The following is a 14,775-nucleotide window of genomic DNA, read 5'->3' on the forward strand; positions in this document are numbered from 1 at the left end:
GATATTGGAATCGAAAGTGAAGAAATCGAATAGAATGAATTAACTTAATAAATTTAACAAAAATCGTTAACTTCATTCTTACCGTCATTTATTGATTGAAACGTTCATTTCGTCCGTGTGTAAGCATCTAAGGTCAAGTAAAATCCGAAATGAAATGGAACAAGTGCACATAACTTTCACATAACGATTGAGCCTATAGAAACACATCAACTCTGACTTTGTCAAAACGCCCATGTCGTTATGCATACTGCATAAATCCAAATATGTCGTTAAATCTTCTGTAACAGGACTTTCACAACAATCCAAATACACCGCTTCGTCAACATACAGATCGAACTCTCGCCAGTATGGGCGTGGCCAATTGACCGACTTTGAAAGCTTCTCTCTGATTGGTCAATCCGCCACAGTATGACACGTAACTAGTGGAGGTCAAAGAGTACTTAACAGCGTACTTGTAGCGATGTAAAACAATGTATCTAAATATATGCGATAGTAAACGTGTTAGAATGGGGATAGTACGTTGTTTTTCGTGGCTATACTGGCGATTAGAACATGAAATTTGGTTTAAACTCTCGACCTATCGGTCTCGAGTTCAAACCAAATTTCATGTTCTAATCGCCAGTATAGCCACTCAAAACAACATACTATCCCCTAAATATACAAGGATATTAGTGGACACATGTGTTACTGTCTCTATATCCATATCAATATAATAGGATATTAGCGGACACAGGTGTTACTGTCTCTATATCCACATCAATATAATAGGATATTAGTGGACACAGGTGTTACTGTCTCTATATCCATATCAGTATAATAGGATATTAGTGGGCACAGGTGTTACTGTCTCTATACCACATCAGTATATTAGGATATTAGTGGACACAGGTGTTACTGTCTCTATACCCACATCAATATAATAGGATATTAGTGGGCACAGGTGTTACTGTCTCTATATCACATCAATATAATAGGATATTAGTGGACACAGGTGTAACTGTCTCTAAATCTACATCAATATAATAGGATATTAGTGGACACAGGTGTTACTGTCTCTATATCCACATCAATATAATAGGATATTAGTGGACACAGGTGTTACTGTCTCTATATCCACATCAATATAATAGGATATTAGCGGACACATGTGTTACTGTCTCTATATCCATATCAGTATAATAGGATATTAGTGGACACAGGTGTTACTGTCTCTATATCCACATCAGTATAATAGGATATTAGTGGAAACAGGTGTTACTGTCTCTATATCCACATCAATATAATAGGATATTAGCGGACACATGTGTTACTGTCTCTATATCCATATCAGTATAATAGGATATTAGTGGACACAGGTGTTACTGTCTCTATATCAACATCAATAAAATAGGATATTAGTGGACACGGGCGTTACTGTCTCTATATCCACATCAGTATAATAGGATATTAGTGGACACAGGTGTTACTGTCTCTATATCCACATCAATATAATAGGATATTAGTGGACACAGGTGTTACTGTCTCTATATCCACATCAATATAATAGGATATTAGTGGACACATGTGTTACTGTCTCTATATCCACATCAATATAATAGGATATTAGTGGACACATGTGTTACTGTCTCTATATCCACATCAATATAATAGGATATTAGTGGACACAGGTGTTACTGTCTCTATATCTACATCAATATAATAGGATATTAGTGGACACAGGTGTTACTGTCTCTATATCTACATCAATATAATAGGATATTAGTGGACACATGTGTTACTGTCTCTATATCACATCAATATAATAGGATATTAGTGGACACAGGTGTTACTGTCTCTATATCCACATCAGTATAATAGGATATTAGTGGACACAGGTGTTACTGTCTCTATATTTACATCAATATAATAGGATATTAGTGGACACATGTGTTACTGTCTCTATATCACATCATTCTAACACGATTCGTTTGCAACGCGTGTTTTGATTGGTTGCAGACCGACTTCTACCTGCGATAGAACCATGACATATCGTGTTAAGCCACGCCCCGTTTCTAATCAAAACAATATGGCGTCAAGTTCGACTCGTAGCGAAATTCAACACTCTGCACCATTTATGATTGATGACCCGTGATATTGGAATCGAAAGTGAAGAAATCGAATAGAATGAATTAACTTAATAAATTTAACAAAAATCGTTAACTTCATTCTTACCGTCATTTATTGATTGAAACGTTCATTTCGTCCGTGTGTAAGCATCTAAGGTCAAGTAAAATCCGAAATGAAATGGAACAAGTGCACATAACTTTCACATAACGATTGAGCCTATAGAAACACATCAACTCTGACTTTGTCAAAACGCCCATGTCGTTATGCATACTGCATAAATCCAAATATGTCGTTAAATCTTCTGTAACAGGACTTTCACAACAATCCAAATACACCGCTTCGTCAACATACAGATCGAACTCTCGCCAGTATGGGCGTGGCCAATTGACCGACTTTGAAAGCTTCTCTCTGATTGGTCAATCCGCCACAGTATGACACGTAACTAGTGGAGGTCAAAGAGTACTTAACAGCGTACTTGTAGCGATGTAAAACAATGTATCTAAATATATGCGATAGTAAACGTGTTAGAATGGGGATAGTACGTTGTAGTCCAATCATTTTAATAATCAACGTCCAACTAATTGCAACAGAATTGTTTTCACTTGTGTACGATTCCTTATAACCTAAAGTATGACATATCAAAAGTCCTCTAAAGTCCTCGCAGTGGAACGTACTTGACATTACTTTTAAACTTTGTATAAATCGCCTTCTATTACTATGGCATGTACAGGCCTCCGTACCGGGTTAATAATGTGTAGATCGTTACGTCATCAGGCGATTGTTTTTATCGGCGAAGATCATACCCACGATATGAAGTTATGGTAAGTTGATACAATAATATTAATGATAATTGATTTCAAAAGTATATGAGTATGCACTTATCTGATTAGTATTTTGTTTGAATCTTTAAGTTACAGTATGAATAATTTAACCAAAACATTGCGGCCATGATTCAATTTCAACAAAATTAAATGAATTACGATTTTCCGCATTTTCATGAATGAAAGTGTCGATGTTATGTGTCCATGCATGCGTATTAACATAAAATATGAAATAATATAAATCCATTTTGAAACGGTAATCAAGAAAATTAACACGTTTGAAGAAGGGCTATTTTCGTCGAATTTTTTAATGTATGGAAGCCCTTTGGTGTCCAAATTGAATCCGAAAGCATAATGTTGATATGTTAACTACGACGAATAATCTATCTCAAAACATATTTGATTATCCACGATACTACTATCAATGATGCTAATATGTATATTAATTTTATTGCAGTTGACGGCGGAAAAATATGGAAACATGTATTATTTGTAATGGAAATGGAAATCTCGTTTTACTTAAAGAAAAAGGCGCAAATGGAATAAACTCTGCAGCCAAGAAACGTAACCAGTCTCTATATGCTTTGGCCGGACAGTGCGTTCATTCAGCATGTAGAAGGACATTTACCAATCCCAGCCAGATACATAATTTTTTAAATGAAAACAGACACAGAGAACCTGCCGACTTTGACAACAATGAAACGCGCATTTTACGATCGTCAGAAATTGAAGTATTTTCGTTCCAAAGCCACTGTATGTTCTGTGCTCAACCGGCATCAATACGCGGTAAAAAGAGAGGCTATGATGTGTTTCCTGTACGCACAACAGACTTTAAGTATTCGATTCTTTCTACTTGTTACGCTCGAAATGACAAATGGGCAAATTCAGTACGAGGACGAATTGAGACAGTCAATGACCTTCATGCGGCAGACGCTATTTATCACCAAATGTGTAGCGTTAATTTTAGAACTGGTAAAAATGTTCCCTCGGCATTTTTTCTCCTCGAACTGACGCAAAAAAAGGAAGATCAACCTCAACAGTGACAAGTTCTGCCTTTAAAGAAATAGTTACATTTCTGAACGATCATGAAGATGACCAACACGATCTCTCTGATTTGGTGAAAAGAATGCGCGATATCTGCGCTGAAGATGCATACACCCCATTCTACATGAAGCTTAAGCTTAAAGAAAGCTTTGGTGATGACATTATCATGACGGATTCAAAAGGAAAGCTTACAGTCATTACTATTAGAAAAACAGCTGCTAATATCTTGCATGCGTTTCATGAGCAACCGCAAACAGACGATGACGATGAAAAGTTATCTATTATTAAAACTGCAGCCAACTTAATCAAATCCGACGTTAGGACGTTAGACCTTGATTGTGACTGTTATCCTTCATCGAGTGACTTGTCATCAATGGAGAAAAATTTGAATTATATACCCAACGGTCTTAACCTGTTTCTATCTACGGCAATCAATACGAAAGACCAAAGTCTTAAAGTAAGCTCCATAGGCCAGGCAATAATGCAAGCAATCAAACCAAGACGTCAAATTGCCCCACTTCAAATAGGCCTTGGTGTTCAACTACATCACCACTTTGCCTCTAGATTCCTAATTGATCTTCTTCACAACTTAGGATTTTGTTCACCATACCAAGAAATACAGAAATTCGAAGCATGTGCGGCTGTAGCTAATGGGACTTTTCTTCCAGATATTGACTCCAACCAGTTTATGCAATTTGTAGGTGATAATGTAGATCATGACATTCGAACATTGGATGGTAAAGGCACATTCCATGGTATGGGCATTATAGCAGCAGTCACACCTGGTAAGAAGAAGTGCCATACTATAAGACGGGGACATGTATCAACGGAAGAATTGGAAGCATTAGGGAATATCAATATACACTTTCTCCAAAAACCAAATACTTCAACATCTGATTTAAAATTTGATGCATTCAGTACACTTAAAACTAGAGCTAGTGACCCATCCAGATATCTTGACATTGTATCAAAGATAATATGGCCTTTGAGAAGGCCAACCCCAAGCTGGTCAGGATTGATGCAAATGTGCCACGATGGTAACCATCCTGGAAAGTCATCCGTTTACTTCCTGCCAATGATTGACATGAGTGCCACCGATATATCATGTGTTTACTCCACTATAAGATTCGTTGTTGATCAATCCCACAAATACAGCAAGGTCCCAGTGATTACGTTCGATCAGCCGTTATACTGGAAAGCGTTGATGATTTGTGCCTCTGAACCCACAAAGAATGAAATGAAAGACGTTGTTCTGAAACTTGGAGGATTCCACATGGAGATGAGCTTCTTGGGGTGTATTGGCCATTTAATGCGCAATTCTGGCCTTCAGGAAACATTTGAAACAGTATATGCTCCAAATGCAGTGACGCTTATGCTCAGTGGGAAAGCAGTTGCAAGAGCTGTTCGGGCACATGGACTTGTTGAAACAGCGCTTTATTGGCTATTGGTTTCTAACTTTTTTGGAATTGATGATCCTGAAATACAAGACCTGTCTGAAGTTGAATCAAATGTAGTATCTGAAAATCAAGAACAAGAACCATCCGTAACGAGCGAGCAGAAGATACAGACAGAGTCAGAGTTGGACAGCTTATCCTACAATTTTCCAGAGAATGGACTTGTCGATATACTTGTTAATGACATTGAACCAAACGTATCAAGTATTTCATTAAGCTCCGACACTCTCGACAGATTGGCATCTCTTTATGATGATTTCATTGAAAGAAAAACCTCAGTGCAGGCCTTATTATCCAACAGACACACTTCAATGGTAATAGAGATTGTAGAAACAGCAATGCAAAAACTGAAGGACAACAAAACAGCTGCATTGTGGATCCAATACCTTGATATGGTTAGTCTGCTCCACAGGTTCATCAAAGCTGAGAGAACCGGGAATTTCGATTTGCATCTGCAGTGTGTACGGGATATGCTTCCTTACCTAGCATCAGCTGGTCACAACCTTTATACCAAATCAGCATATGTCTACCTACAAATGATGCAAAAGCTTCAGACGGACCATCCAGCTGTCTATCTTTCATTTCAAAATGGATATCATGTTGTCAGAAGAACGGATCGTTACTGGGCAGGGTTGTCTTCAGATTTGATAATAGAGCAAGTTCTAATGATTAACAAGGGGAAGAGGTATGACTCCTGTTCAACGTACTCAGTGGTTAATGTCAATGCCATTTTGTGCTGAAATAAATGACTCTATGCAAATTATCAGCAGAACAGAGTATTGTACTAGTGAGCAGCATAAGGAAGCGTCAATGACCAGGACAGAACGAGATAAGAATGACATTGAAGTGGTTGCTTCATTTCTAAAAGCCAGAGATCCCTTCTCGGACACGGACTCCTTGCGAAACCTGTACACAAGTATGGTTGCAGACAAGAATGTCAATGTTTATTTAGCCTATGAAAACGGACAGAAAATTTTGTCATCAATGGAAAATCACAACGTCTTTGAATATAGCTTCAAACGCACGTTGCAAGTCGCAACAATACCTTCTGAGTCAAGTTACAAAATCAAAGATAATATCCTAGAAGTGGATCCACAACTTTTGTTTCAACGACTATTAGCCATTTCAAGAGATGAATGCGATGTCGCTGATCTTTTCAAGTATGAGCTATCAACGTTTCCGTCTTCACTCTTTGAAAGCAATGGGCTACCGCGGGCAGCATGCAAAGCACATTTGGCTGACACGCTATGGAAAATGAAGCAAATGGATAAAGACGAAATACAAGATGGATCGGTCCAATTTGTTATTGACGGCGGATACCTTCTTCACAAACTTACTTGGCAAAAAGGAATGACCTACGGAGAGATCAGTAACATGTATGCTGACTATATAAAACGTAGATACTCTTGTCCTATCATTGTCTTCGACGGCTACATGAGTGGACCTTCGACAAAAGACATGGCACACATTCGTCGGACAAAGGGTGTGAGCTCTCCAGACATTAACTTTACAAAAGACACGCCATGTAAGACAAGGCGAAGTTTTATCAAACAATGGATGCACCGTAAAACATGACACCGGAGATGCAGATAGACTTATTGTTCTAACTGCTGTTGAATGCTCAACAGTTTCAGAAGTTGTTGTTGTTGGAGAGGATACTGATCTACTAGTGCTTCTCTTGCTACATGCCGATCCAGAGCGAAAGAGGATAACTTTTGGTTCTCCAGACACTAAGAGCAAAAGACAATGGGATATTACCAAAGTCAAACTCACTTTTGGGCTAGCAAAAACCAATATTTTGCCTGCAATCCATGCCCTTACTCGTTGTGATACAACCTCGAGATTGTATGGCATAGGAAAAGGGCAATCGTTGAAAAAACTTTGGAATGAAAAGTGGAGTGCCCAATTGGATGTGTTCTCGAAAAAAGGGTCGTCTAAAGACGAAATAATTACAGCTGGAGAGCAACTGATATGTCATCTATATGGAGGGGAGCCACAAGATAGTCTTGACCACCTACGATTTCGACAGCATACATGTAAAGCCTTCTCGAAGACGACAAGTGTCCAGATCCAGTCTCTGCCACCTACTTCAAATGCTGCCTCTTTTCACTCCTTACGTTCTTACTTGCAATGTCAAGAGTGGATATATGGTGCTGAACTTGAAGCTTGTGATTGGGGTTTTCAGTTATTCGATGGCAAATATCGGCCTATAAAGTCCACAAAACCCCCTGCACCGGAAAACCTCCTCAAGGTTATACATTGTAATTGTAAAACAAGCTGCGACAACAAGAGATGTACTTGCCGAAAACATGGGATTGAGTGTTCTATCGGGTGTCGTGAGTGCAGAGGGTTCAGTTGCTCTAATAAGAGCGTGGTAGAATTAAACAGTCAAGTCTAGAATATTCGTAAAACTGCCAAACGTTTTTACTTACATGCGTTTTAAGTATGTGAAGTGTTAGAAGTGACGTTTCTGTATTCTTTTTCCAATCTTCAAGATGTTAAATCCTCATCATCTCTAGATGGTAAATCACTACAAATGTATTCGTTGTTATTGTTGAGAAATGTGCTACTCTTTGAAAATATAAACTTTTGTATTGGAATTATAATTACAAACTTGTATGTTTGAAATAGTAATTGAAAAATGAAGTGTCTTGACACAGAGGCGTTATTTCTAAAGAACGGTATTATTGCGCAAGAATAGACTTACTACGCATGCGCAAAGGTAATAAAATCGTTGCATAAAACAGAAGAGTCAATGAATGTTTTTGAAATATATCAAAATGACTATACTCTTAACAGTATTATTTTGAGTTATTTACAATCTAAAAGGCATTGCAAATAAATCATATGTATTTTCTATAACTTTAATGATTTTTGCGACAAAAATGCATTTTCTCCCTCAAAATTAGCATTTCCCGTTCAATTATTTGAATTTATGAGACTGTTATAAATGAAATACACTCTAGAATTGCTTATGCAGTTTCCTTTCAAGTTTTAAAGGTGTTATATATAAGAAACAACGATTTTCCTATTTTAGCCGATTTTTGTGAAAAAAAAATCATTTTCGGCCTCAAAATAGCATTTCCCGTTCAATAATTTTTGAGGACTTTTTTCCTATTGTTCTTAAGGTTTTGTGCTACCGTTTAGAAGTGAAATAAATTCTGTTGCAATTACTTGGATGTTTAGTGAATTTATGCTGTAATATGACTGGACTATTGTTTTTCGTGGCTATACTGGCGATTAGAACATGAAATTTGGTTTAAACTCTCGACCTATCGGTCTCGAGTTCAAACCAAATTTCATGTTCTAATCGCCAGTATAGCCACTCAAAACAACATACTATCCCCTAAATATAAAAGGATATTAGTGGACACAGGTGTTACTGTCTCTATATCCATATCAATATAATAGGATATTAGCGGACACAGGTGTTACTGTCTCTATATCCACATCAATATAATAGGATATTAGTGGACACAGGTGTTACTGTCTCTATATCCATATCAGTATAATAGGATATTAGTGGGCACAGGTGTTACTGTCTCTATACCACATCAGTATATTAGGATATTAGTGGACACAGGTGTTACTGTCTCTATACCCACATCAATATAATAGGATATTAGTGGGCACAGGTGTTACTGTCTCTATATCACATCAATATAATAGGATATTAGTGGACACATGTGTTACTGTCTCTATATCCATATCAGTATAATAGGATATTAGTGGACACAGGTGTTACTGTCTCTATATCCACATCAATATAATAGGATATTAGTGGACACATGTGTTACTGTCTCTATATCCACATCAATATAATAGGATATTAGCGGACACATGTGTTACTGTCTCTATATCCACATCAATATAATAGGATATTAGCGGACACAGGTGTTACTGTCTCTATATCTACATCAATATAATAGGATATTAGTGGACACAGGTGTTACTGTCTCTATATATACATCAATATAATAGGATATTAATGGACACAGGTGTTACTGTCTCTATATCCACATCAATATAATAGGATATTAGTGGACACAGGTGTTACTGTCTCTATATCCACATCAATATAATAGGATATTAGTGGACACAGGTGTTACTGTCTCTATATCCACATCAATATAATAGGATATTAGTGGACACATGTGTTACTGTCTCTATATCACATCAATATAATAGGATATTAGTGGACACAGGTGTTACTGTCTCTATATCCACATCAATATAATAGGATATTAGTGGACACAGGTGTTACTGTCTCTATATCCACATCAATATAATAGGATATTAGTGGACACATGTGTTACTGTCTCTATATCCACATCAATATAATACGCCGTTCTAAGTAGCATACTGCTATTCAGAAAGAATAATACGTTTCTGTAGTCTTTCCATAGCCGCTTACAAAGATCAGTTTGACCGGTTCTACTGATAAAAAAACTGCAGCCTCATTCCCGCAATATATATTTTGAAAACGTAAGAAGCGCCATAAAAATAATCCAACGGCAGTACATCGATATTTTATGTACTCTAAACGTAATATTTTCGCGGTAATCTTTCTCTAGCTATTTTCGCGCTGGAAGAATTTCGCTTAATTTTGATTTCGCTAATGGTAGTTGATGCATTGTCGGTGCTCTAATTTATCATTTCGCTAACCCGTTTTGATTAAGTTTTTCGCTAAAATTTAGCTTGTCAAAATAAGTAATTTTACAATATATAAGTTTTCAGCATTCTATCGAAATGTAACCATATACATTGTCATTGAATGTTGATATAGATTTTTTTTAATTTACAGATTTGTGTACACCCAGTGTCTGTCCAGTAAACACCCGTGACTCTGTGATTGGAGGACGATTTGTGAGACTGTTGTTTCATACCATCTTACGATAAGAAAAGCTTATATTATATTTCACGCGTTTACCTGCTGTGAACAGTACCTTTAGAAAAGTGTAATTCATTTTAACCTAGTACCATATCGTGTTCTGTTTCTCTGTACATAGACTGTTGTTACGAATTAAAATTGATTGACAGGAATGTTAACAATGGATTTCACGTTATTTTTCTCAGCACAATACTGTTACATCAATTCTTTTTGCGAGAGTTGATTTTTTGTTGATTCTATGGGCACATGGAATCCACGAATTCATATATATCCACAAATTCGTCAAATGTTGATAATTTGACTAAACAATTTAGTGGACTTCGTGGAGAACATTATTCCAAAAATTCAACAACTGGTATCCTTGACCTTACTTTTTTTGCAAAATTGCGAAATTTTGTACTCTCAAAAATAAATGATTTACTGGCCATGTCCTGGAAGTTGGCTCATGCCTTATAGTCCTTAAGAAACATCAAATTTATTTTGAAGATTAGTTTATTTATTGCCGATTGGTTTTACATTATCATAATGATGTAATGAAATTCACAAGCATCAATAATCAATCAAGCCACCAACCCATATTTGGAAATAATTCACTGTATCGCGCCTTACATGTATGTGGACCATGACCCTAAGTCAGACACGTGCTAGTGTAAAACATTCGATCATAAATCATAATAAACAAAGAGTTGATCATCTGGGAAAATATACTCTTAACACATAGACACAACCAACACATCGACCATCGAAGGAAAAATCGCCATCAACAAATACCAGGCAAGAAAGCACCAACACCGTCAACCGAGCATGCGCAGACACCTAGGTGTCTAGGGTTCGATTCCTCGATCGGACGTGGAAAGGTATGGGGTCACCTACCCGACCACGTGGGTTTTCTCCGGGTATTCTGGTTTCCTCCCACAGTAAGACCCTTCGCACTCCTCCATCTAGGCAAACAAGAGTGTTTAATATAAGTTTGTATAACTTGTTTCGCAATTTTTGAAAAATGAATAAAGATTACATTTTCTGTCATTTTGGATAACTGGTATCATCGTGCAAGATTAAGAATACGTATTGATTACAGATTCAGAAATGTCCAGCCTTGATCCAATCCCATTTAATAATGTTTCTTATGTGGTGCGCTTGGCTGTCGAAATGAGATAATATTGAGACTTATCTGGAATACCATAAGGTGAAGGACAGATAGCCCCCTTTCCATTTTTCAGGGTGTCAGCTTTAGTCCGATTAAAACATCTATTTGACGACAATAAGACAAACAGAAATAGATAAATTGAACTAGATATACACAACGTACAATGTACAAGTAACAATATCTTAAATATAACCAAAACCAAACATGGCCGCAATATAATACACCAGGTAACTAGATTTAAATCCAAGGTCAAGGTCAGGGCACAGTCAAACTACATTCAAATAAATCCTCGTCCCCTACCTTGAGGGTGTGGTGGTACAAACCTCGGGGTTAGAGATTTCTGTTGCGTTATACGAGTAAGGAATATTTCTTTTCTCCCACCATTCCATTCTATTTACATATTTCCCAGATATTAAGAGTAATAATGTAGATTAATGCAAATGATGGTCGGGTTTATTTTAGTCTATATGAAACGTCCGGGGATAATATTAAGACATTTTATGAATACCTACAGTAGCTTCTCAGGTACAGTATTCCTGGTGCCTGAAACACCAGCAACATAGTAAAGTATCATTACGGGACATCAACACAAGTCCGCCATCAAACAGAAAACACAATCAACAACAAAGACAAGAAACATCAACCAACACAAAACAACGCCAACAACAAAGACAAGAAACATCTACCAACACAAAACAACGCCAACAACAAAGACAAGAAACATCAACCAACACAAAACAACGCCAACAACAAAGACAAGAAACATCAACCAACACAAAACAACGCCAACAACAAAGACAAGAAACATCAACCAACACAAAACAACACCAACAACAAAGACAAGAAACATCTACCAACACAAAACAACGCCAACAACAAAGACAAGAAACATCAACCAACACAAAACAACGCCAACAACAAAGACAAGAAACATCAACCAACACAAAACAACGCCAACAACAAAGACAAGAAGCATCAACAAACACAAAACAACGCCAACAACAAAGACAAGAAACATCAACCAACACAAAACAACGCCAACAACAAAGACAAGAAACATCAACTAACACAAAACAACGCCAACAACAAAGACCACAAAGAGCAACCAACAAAAAAACATCAAAGACAACAAACACCAACCATCACAAAACAACAAAGACCACAAACATCAACCAACACAAAACAACAAAGACCACAAACATCAACCAACACAAAACAACAAAGACCACAAACATCAACCAACACAAAACAACAAAGACCACAAACATCAACCAACACAAAACAACAAAGACCACAAACATCAACCAACACAAAACAACAAAGACCACAAACATCAACCAACACAAAACAACAACACCGCCATCAACTGAACACTCAGACACCGCCACCAACAATAATGCCAGCGAGATACCAGAGAGAAAATTAACTTTCCTAGAAAAGTCGGCCAACTTACTATCTATATTATATTACACAAGCACCCTCCCCCAGAAAATTGTAACAAACCCCTGTGCCACTACTAGAGACAATTGTATGTTATCAAAATCACAGACAAATCACACATGTTCCTATAGTAATCAAGATTCGTTCAGCGGCCTGCCAAGCCTCGGAACAATTTCTAAGGAAACAGAAAATATTGCTAGATTTCAAAATGATGTAAACAAATTACATTAAGAGGAATGATCAGAGTCCGCGGTCATGTCAAACTTCTTCTAAAAGAGTTTCCGTCATTTTAAACAAAGATGTGTTCAGTAGGAGACATATGGAGGATAAGAAGATTAGCGGAGCAGTCTTCCCAACCCTCAGATGACGTAGGTTTTGTTCACCTGTCATAGACATTATAGATATTTTTCTAAACCTGACACCTATTTAGCACAAACTTCAAAAAGGGGGAGGGGGTCACATGATGCATTATCAAGATGGCTGTTTAGAGGCAGCAATCTTAGATGCATGATGGGGGTAGCCGTCTTGGATCATGGGGGCAGCCATCTTTGATGATGCATCATGGAGAAAACATGACCCCATATCAACGTCACATGCCTCAGTACATATGACAGATTGACGAAAGATTATACATAATTGATAGGCTTATACATGAATATCCTTGCGGTAGAACACATCAAAATTGTTCAGTTCTTACCAAAACGTACATGTTCCTCGGCCCTTTTCTGGTAGTGAGTCTAAATAACCTGTGATAGAAGTATGCTGACATTCGTCTTAAGGCAGCAGTGCAAAAAAATAAAAGTTAAGTAGAAATTATTTTTTCTCGTCGTAATACATTTGTCAGTCCGCAGAAGTATATCCTATATAAATTTAAACATAAACAGATGTAACTCCAGTATTTCACATCGTAACAATTTGTCAAAATAATCCTTGAGGTAATGCCGTTTGATATTTTCAGCGAGTCACTTCTTTCGGTGTTTTCATTCAAACTTTCTCAATTACGATTAAAATTGACATGTAATCCAGTACCAGTATATTATCAAAAAGTACATCATTAACTCAAAACGTTGACGACAAAGGCCGACTTCTATGTGTGTCACTGACATATGTACTTGTGGACAGTAGTGTGATTTTCATTAAATATGGTAAGACGAAAACAAATCGTCTTATACACATGTAGCAGTCAGATACTTAATCTTAAACGTTTATAACACATGTGATAACAATTCAGGTAGTGAACTTAAGTGTGATTTTATATTCTATCCACGACGACCATCTGTCAGAAATCGTCCGTCCGTCGTCCAGGACTGTCAGAAATCGTCCCTCCGTCGTCCAGGGCTGCCAGAAATCGTCCGCCGTCCAGGGCTGTCAGAAATCGTCCGACTGTCGTCCAGGACTGTCCAGAAATCGTCCGTCCGTCGTCCAGGGCTGTCAGAAATCGTCCGTCCGTCGTCCAGGACTATCAGAAATCTTCCCTCCGTCGTCCAGGGCTGTCAGAAATCGTCCCTCCGTCGTCCAGGACTATCAGAAATCGTCCGTCCCTCGTCCAGGGTAGCGTTATCGCGACTTATACCTATTATTCAGATTCATTTCAGGGTAAACAAAAATAGTCCGTCATCCAGGGCTGCCAGAAATCGTCCAACTGTCGTCCAGGACTGCCAGAAATCGTCCGTCCGTCGTCCAGGACTGCCAGAAATCGTCCGTCCGTTGTCCAGGGCTGTCAGAAATCGTCCCTCCGTCGTCCAGGACTATCAGAAATCGTCCGTCCGTCGTCCAGGACTGTCAGAAATCTTCCCTCCGTCGTCCAGGGCTGCGTTATCGCGACTTATACCTATTATTCAGATTCATTTCAGGGTAAATAAAAACAGATTA

General features: G+C 37.7%; 1 protein-coding gene across 5 annotated transcripts in view; it reads left to right on the plus strand.

Annotated features, from left to right (window-relative positions):
- Positions 1–10,474, plus strand: part of LOC117342247 — a 63,237-nt gene extending 52,763 nt beyond the window's left edge. For all 5 annotated transcript variants that reach the window (XM_033904307.1, XM_033904306.1, XM_033904305.1 and 2 more), the window contains exon 6: positions 10,230–10,474. The gene's annotated coding sequence lies outside the window, so the exon portion shown is untranslated. The remainder of the gene's footprint in view (positions 1–10,229) is intronic.
- The last annotated feature ends 4,301 nt before the right edge of the window (positions 10,475–14,775 follow it).

This window comes from Pecten maximus, chromosome 14, assembly GCF_902652985.1.
Source record: "Pecten maximus chromosome 14, xPecMax1.1, whole genome shotgun sequence".
NCBI classification, from domain to species: domain Eukaryota; kingdom Metazoa; phylum Mollusca; class Bivalvia; order Pectinida; family Pectinidae; genus Pecten; species Pecten maximus.